Source organism: Colobus angolensis, unplaced genomic scaffold (assembly GCF_000951035.1).
Source record: "Colobus angolensis palliatus isolate OR3802 unplaced genomic scaffold, Cang.pa_1.0 Scaffold515, whole genome shotgun sequence".
Classification (NCBI taxonomy): Eukaryota; Metazoa; Chordata; class Mammalia; order Primates; family Cercopithecidae; genus Colobus; species Colobus angolensis.
In genome coordinates this window covers 1,152,396-1,159,972 of record NW_012118655.1, presented here as the reverse complement: position 1 = coordinate 1,159,972, position 7,577 = coordinate 1,152,396, and the positions used below count along the sequence as shown (strand labels likewise).

At 42.3% G+C, this 7,577-nt stretch overlaps 1 protein-coding gene across 4 annotated transcripts in view; it reads left to right on the top strand.

Moving 5' to 3' along the window:
• Nucleotides 1-576: 576 nt before the first annotated feature.
• LCLAT1 (lysocardiolipin acyltransferase 1) overlaps nt 577-7,577 on the top strand; it is a 210,815-nt gene continuing 203,814 nt past the window's right edge. For 2 of the 4 annotated variants that reach the window (XM_011960562.1, XM_011960563.1), the window contains exon 1: nt 577-734. The gene's annotated coding sequence lies outside the window, so the exon portion shown is untranslated. Of the gene's footprint in view, nt 875-7,577 lie in introns of all 4 variants that reach the window. The other 2 variants (XM_011960565.1, XM_011960564.1) reach the window with 2 other exon arrangements.

The following is a 7,577-nucleotide window of genomic DNA, read 5'->3' as shown; positions in this document are numbered from 1 at the left end:
GAAAAGGGGTTTAACCACAGTCCCCACCTTTCAGGGGCTTGCAATCTAGTAGGTTAGGGGACAGACACACCATGGAAGGTGACGGAGACCTTTGGAGCAGTGTGATGAAATTGCTATGGGAACTGGGAGGAAACATTTTCTAGGACTGGGGAAACACTGAGCGTGCTGGAAAAACTTTGTGCTCCTGATCAGGGAACCTGGGTTCTAGAACTGTTTCTACTACTGATTTGTCCTGTGACTTCGCCCACCCAATTTAGGCTTGTAAATTAAACTGCCAGATTTCTGTTTTCCATTTTGCAGCTCTAGGGGTTGAATGAAATATTAGGTTCCCTCGGACAAATGACCTCCGCTAATTTCCTATTTCGTTGTTTTATTACCCTTACACCCCACCGTTTCGTGGGTCCCTCCTCTCCACGAGGGCAGAAGAGGAAATAAGCGCGGCCTCTTTAAAGGAGCTCTCAAAGAAAGGCACCCGGGCTATCCCGGGCTGTGGAGCAGGCGCGGGGCGCCGTGGACCCGGGCTTCCCACGCAGCCGGGGACGCCGTTGCGACACGGCTCTTGCAGCCAATCAGGACGTAGCCTTCCGGGACGCATTACTAGGGCGACGGCTGGACGCCTCCGCGCTTCTGGATGAATTAACGGCGGGTTCCGCACGGAGGTTGTGACCCCTACGGAGTCCCAGCTTGCCCACGCACCCCACTCGGCGCCGCGCGGCGTGCCCTGCTTGTCACAGGTGGGCGGCTGGAACTGTCAGGTGGGGTTACGGCGCGAGGAAGATGGCGGCGGCGGGGGGATCTCAGAGGTGAAGGAGCGGGAGCTGTAGCCCAGGCTTTTCCTCCTGAGACGTGGGCCTCCCGCGGGCCGCGACCTCGGGTAACGGCCCCTGGCCTGGGAGTTGGGGTCCCAGTGCAGGTGGCGGTGGCGTCGCTGGCTCAGGTGGGAGGAGGCGCGGGGAAACGAATCCTGGAGGCTAGCGGAGGCGTCGGGTGCGGAGGGGCCGCGCGAGCAGGGGGGCTAGGTAGCAGCGGGGCGAAGAGTGTCCCGTAGCTGTTTACGCTAGGAGCGTCAAAACCTTCTTCCTGCAACCACAGCGGGTCTGGGAGGTGCGCCCTCCCGGAACGCAACCTGAGCTCAGCCACTGTTGAATCCCATCCACTAAAACGTCTCAAGTGGCCACCACGTGCAGGGCTTCGACGAGAGCTGTGGAGAGCAGGGGCTGGGGCTGCCTTCCCTGTGAGTCCTGCAGGCGCCAAAGGCCTGCCTGTAGGTGCCAGAGTGGCAGTGCCGTGTAAAGAAAGGTAGGCCCTAGCCAGGGCGGATACCAAACCTGATTTTTAAGGTGTATTTTAGCTTCTAATTGCCCATTTGAAGAAAAGAAGTTGAAAGATAAGGCACTTAGACGTGGTGGTGGAGATGATATGGTTGCTTGTACTTCCTTGGTTCAGATGACTTCCCTGGAAACATTGCATCTGCCTTTAAAGTTCATTAACTGTGTTTCTTGTGTACCTGGCAGTAATGAGATTAGGGATTGAGAGTCACTTTAAGCCCAAGAAAAGTATTGAAAAAATGTGTTGAAGGCATTACCAAGGTGAAATATTTAATCGTATCATTAACTTATTTGTTAAAAGAAACATCATGTCATGAAATATAACTACTTGGGTTAGTTTTCAAAAAACTGACGATGAAAGCCCTTTTTGTGAAACATATGTTTTTTGAGATTAGTAAAAATAAATCTTACCACTTTTTTGTTTAGGTTTCTGTTGCACATTGGACTTAGATATGCTTGATATGACAGATAAGCATAGTATTAAGTGACTTTTGTTTTTGGTAGTAGACTTGATTTTGTGGAGTAGTACCTTGTTCTGTAACTGAGAAAAACGTAATAGTGCTTGTAAGTTTCAGTCAATAGCTGCCATCTCTGGAGGGCCAACTATGTGTCAGTTTCTGTGAAAGCCAGGCTTCTCCTACTTTTTAATTTGAACATGTGGTCCTCTGCATTTGCCCCCGTGAGGTCTTTAGGCTGGCTGTTGCTGACAACCAGGAGGAAGCAATGGGGAAAACCCAAAAGATTCTTTCTTCCAAACTGGATCCGTGGAGATTTGGTCAGTTTGGCCTGGGGTTGAGATTATGTGTGGATTCTAGTCCAAACTCTGCCACTTAAAAATATCTTAGGGTGGCCAGGCGCGGTGGCTCACACCTGTAATCCCAGAACTTTGGGAGGCCGAGGCGGGTGGATCACGAGGTCAGGATCCTGGCTAACACGGTGAAACCCTGTCTCTACTAAAAATGCAGAAAAAAAAATTAACTGGGCGTGATGGTGGGTGCCTGTAGTCCCAGCTACTCGGGAGGCTGAGGCAGGAGAATGGCGTGAACCTGGGAGGCAGAGCTTGCAGTGAGCCGAGACCGCGCCACTGTACTCCAGCCTGGGCGACAGATCGAGACTCAGTCTCAAAAAAAATAAATAAATAAAAATTAAAAAAATAGGGTAATCATACAACTTCACTATTGGTGTCTTATCTCTAAAGTGAGTATTTTGTATTCAAACAATCTCATTGCACTATTGGGAGGAAAAGAAAAGACAGTATGTGTAAAAGGGCTTAAAAAAGTTAAAAAAAAAAGTGAAAATATTTGAAATTTATTCCTCTGCATTTGTGTCCTCTGCCAGGCTCTGAATCAGGGGACTTACATGTGCCAACTCAGTCATCTAGCATCACTGTGAGGTGGATACATTTATTATCTTTATTTTGCAGATGAGGAAACTGAAGCACGTTGAAGTTTAAGTAATTTGTCCATGTCACACAATTAACATTGTGTTTCCAGCCTGTGTTCTTACTGTCTTACTACCACTATGCATACTATCTTCTTGCGACATACAGATGTGTTATGTGTTAAGGGGAAACATTAATATGTGCACAAATTTTTCATTTTTAATATATATATATTTTTCTTTTTCAAAGGCTCCAGTGAAGTTCTAGAATGAACACATATTTCAAGCCAGTAGTTTTGTTTGTGATCTTTTAGTTGTGTAAATAATCACGTTTTATTCCCTTGGCATCCAGTTGTGTGGTAACAGTTACATTTACCTTGGTTAAGTGGTATATTCATCTTACTTTTGTTGCCCATTAGTTAAAAATTTATTTTGAAACAGAGTTATGATTGATTTCTTTTTTTTTTTTTTGAGAGGGAGGTTTGCTCTTGTTGCCCAGGCTGGAGTGCAATGGAACCATCTCAGCTCACCATAACCTCTGCCTCCCGGGTTCAAGTGATTCTCCTGCCTCAGCCTCCCGAGTAGCTGGGATTACAGACATGTGCCACTACACCTGGCTAATTTTGTATTGTTAGTAGAGACGGGGTTTTTCCATGTTGGTCAGGCTGGTCTTGAACTCCCGACCTCAGGTGATCCACCTGCCTCGGCCTCCCAAAGTGTTGGGATTACAGGTGTGAGCCACTGTGCCTGGCCAGTTATGACTAATTTCTATCAGGAAGCACAAATCAGTAATTGAGATTTTTGTTTTTATTACATTTTTAAAAAGAATAATTTGCTGGGGGACTTTTAAAAGAAAACTAATTTTAGTTAAGCTTGCTGTTTTGATATACTTGTGCTAATTTTTCCAGTCTTTATTTATTGAAAAAATAGGATGAGTAAAAGTGGCTAGGACATTTATTCTTTCATTGAACCTTTATGGAATAGCCCCGCCAAGTCTTTAGGATGTAAACATTAACTCCTGACCCTACCCTTGAGGAATTCACGGAGAAGTCCCAGGTCCAGAAGTTTGTAGACAGTTGAGACAAATAAATAAATGATTAAAGTGTTATAAGAACTCAAATATAGTTGTGGGTGCAGAGAGCTGTGAGAGCACATAAAAGGGAACAGTTACTTCTTCTGGGGTGGGCCTGGCCAGGAGAGGAAGGGAGCTAACTGGAGGATAAAGGGATAGGGAGAAGCAGAGCAAAGCCAGGATAAGTGAGAGCTCATGGTGTCCAGGGGTCAGACCAGAGTATTGTAGGTGTTGCTGGGAGGGAAACCAGGAAAGGTTAGAGCCAGGCTGTGAACTCTTAGCTAAGAGAGTGACTTTATCCTGCGGACAGTGGGAACTGTAGAAGGAGCTCGATTAGATGCATAACCTCAACTTTATGTTTTTGAAAGGTGACTTTGGTGACACGGTGAAAGACAGACTGTAAAGAGGAGACCAGTTAAGGACAGTTTGCATACTCCAGACAAGAGATGGTGAGGGAAGGAACCAGGCATTGGCTGTGGCAGAGCAGAGTTCACATTCCACACACATTTTGAAAGCATGTTGTGAGAGTGATTGGATGTGAAGATAACAGGGTTGTGGAGGGGAATACGTGCTTGCCGTAAGAGTAAGGTTTATTTCTTTGGAACTATATGGTTGGAAACTGGAGGTCTTCTTAACTAATTCAGGAAAAAGGATAGAGCAGGAAGTTCTTTGTTTAAAAGGTATAGAAAGAATCATCTAAGGTATGTTTGGGGGAAAAATGCTAGGATGATGGGTATTAGAATTTTTTTTCTTTTTACATTAGGTTTTGAATATATTTGTACAGATATCATTGTAATATGAAAGTAATCACTGATAATTTCTCTAGTTTTAAAGCTGATCGCCACTTAAACATGTGTAACACTAAAGTTGTCCAGCACCTAACAACATAACATGAATGCAGTGCAAATCGACTACAAGGTAGGGGGTGCAAATCTTGCAAAAGAGGCAGGATTTCATGAAGTCAAAGCTAGGGGGAGAACTGCTGAAACCATAAGCTCAGATAAAGAACTAGTGCCTAGAATAGGCAGAGATTCTTAAAAAGGACTCAGAAAGCACCGATCATGAAAATGATTGATAAATTTGTCTTCAGAGTTCATTAAACTTGGGAACTTCTCTTCATCTAAAGACACCACTAAGAAAATGAAGAGCAAAATATGGACTGGGAAGAAGAAATTTGCAATTTATATATCTGACCAAGGAGTCATGCTCTCTCTGTGTGTGTATTTGTGTATGTGTAGCATAAAAAAATTAATGAGAAAAATCATTTTAAAAATGTGTAGGCGTCTTGAACAGGCACTTTCTATTAGAGGGTCTCAGAATGGCCAGTATGCATATAAAAAGGTACTTAACATTATTTGTCATTGGGAAATATAAATTAAAACAATGATGAGATACTGCTATACACCTTCCAGAATAACTAAAATTAAAAAGATGGACAGTTCCAGTGTTGGCAAGAGTGTAGACCAGCTGGATCTCTTACATATTGTTGTCAAATGGTACAGTCACTTTGGAAGACTGTGGCTTTGTCTACTCCTACCCATGATCAAATGCTTGCATTCGTTCCTAGGTATACTCAAGAGAAACTAATGCTTGTGTCTACTAAAAAAAATGTTAAAGAATGTTTATAATGCCTTTATTCATGATCAAAAATTGGATATAACTCAGTTGTACATCAGCAGTAGAATGGATGAGTAAATTGTGATATATTTATAAGATGAAACACTGCAGAACCAGTTGTCCATCAGCAGTAGAATGGATGAGTAGATTGTGATACAGTTATAAGATGAAACACTGCAAAACCAATAAAAGACAATGAATTACGGATATATGTATCAACATGGATGTATCTTACAGACATAAGTCAGACATAAGATTGTACACTGCATGATTCCATTTAAATGAAGTTCAAAAATAAGTACAGTACTTCTCTGGTGACAGAAGTCAGAATAGTGATTACTCTGGGTTGGTGGTGGTGGTGGTAATGATTGGGAAAGGGCATGAGGGAACCTTCTTGCAACATTTTACACATTGAGATGTGTGGTGGTTACATGAGTATATGTATATGTAAAAATTCAGAATGTGTAAAAATATGAAGATTTGTGCTCTTTATGTATATACTTCAGTAATAAAAAAGAGGCTCTAGTGAGAGTATGGCAATGCAAGAACACTTTAAATGAGAAAAAACAGCAGGGATAATTATGAAAGAGGTACTTTAAAAGAATTTAAAAGGGGTGTGAGAGGCCCCAGGAGACAAATGAAGAAAAGTATAATTTTTTTGGCTAAAATGACTGTTATATAATTGTTTTGCAAAAGGCAAATGTGAAATTAAGGCTGTCACTTCATGCTGTTTTACAATTTGGTCACAAAATTGTGCCCCAAGCACTCCATCTATTCATTAGTTTTTTGTCCTAAGAATTAATGCATAGTTGCAAAGTGTAATCTAAATTTTGGTCAATATAATACATGGTATTTTATGAACATACTGGATTTTTTTGTTTTATTTTTTGGGAAAATTCTAAGCAGATCTCTTTTTCTTCGTTACAAAATATGGTCCTTGTTAAAGAGAAATGGCTGTGTGGTCCTCTCCCCATGAGACACTAATTGCTATTGGATAATGAGGACTGCTGTAATTCCTTTGGCTGCAAGGTTTTTAATGCAGTGAGCTAAGAAAAACCTTCGGTGTGTTCCCTATGGCTGTGAGGTAATGCCCCAAGAAAGTCTTATGAGGTTTATTCACACCTTTACCTTGTCCTCTCCTTGTGGCAGTAGGGCCATAGGGATCCTACTGTAAAAACTCGGGAGGCAAATGGAAGAGACATATGAGGGGTTGCCATCGGTGAAAGCTGATAGTAGAGGATTAACCGCCTTTCACAGGCGGTTACAGAACCATCTGCAGCCTTTCGCAGTTGAGATTCCTGAAGACTTCAGTTGTTCACTTTCTCAGAGAAAGTGGATTACTGTTCTAGGGACAAAGATAAAAGGAAGAGTTATGGTACCCTTAGTTTTTCATCTCAAATAGGAGATCACATCTGTTTTATGTAAGTGTATATAGTTAATTCCCTTGGGAGAACTCATGGAGCAGAGGGATAGCATGTGGTGAGCTGCTATCTAGTGGTGGTGTCACAAAGAAGGGAAATGCTAGATGAAGATAAGAATAAATGATGAAGAAAGAGGAATGAGTGGTGGTGGCGGTTTTTCCAGCTCTTCCAGCTCCATGTGACTGGGAGCATGGACTGAGGGGATTGTTTTTAACTCTTGACAGGAACTCTTCCCCCACTGGAATGTTTAGGTATCTTGGGAAAGGCAGCCTTGGCTGTGGCTCTGACCATTTCTGCTTTCATAATATAAATACTGCATTAGAATTATTATTTTCTTTTTGTGTAGCCTTTAAATAAAAATTTACCTGTGTAGAGTTAGGGAGGAAAATGATTGAAAGTTGGGGTAGCTTAAACACCAAAATATTTCTTGACTAAACTTGATCATTTTTGGACCCACACCATGGACTTGGTGATGGGGACAGAGTTTTAAATAAGACACGATTTATGTCTTTGAGCTTTACTGTGTAGAGAAGGAGATAAACACAAATCAATGCCTTCAGTACAGAGGTCACTGAGATTTCATCATCTCTTAGGTTTTCTATGATGAAAAGTAAACATGGTAGCCATGAAACTGTTATGAAGACCATAGGTAGTAATAGCGACCCTCTCTTTTAATAATGTGTGAGTGCCAGGTGTATACTGAGTTCTGTTCTAAATGCTTTAAGTTTTTAACTCCTTTTTAACCCTCTCAGCTTCCAC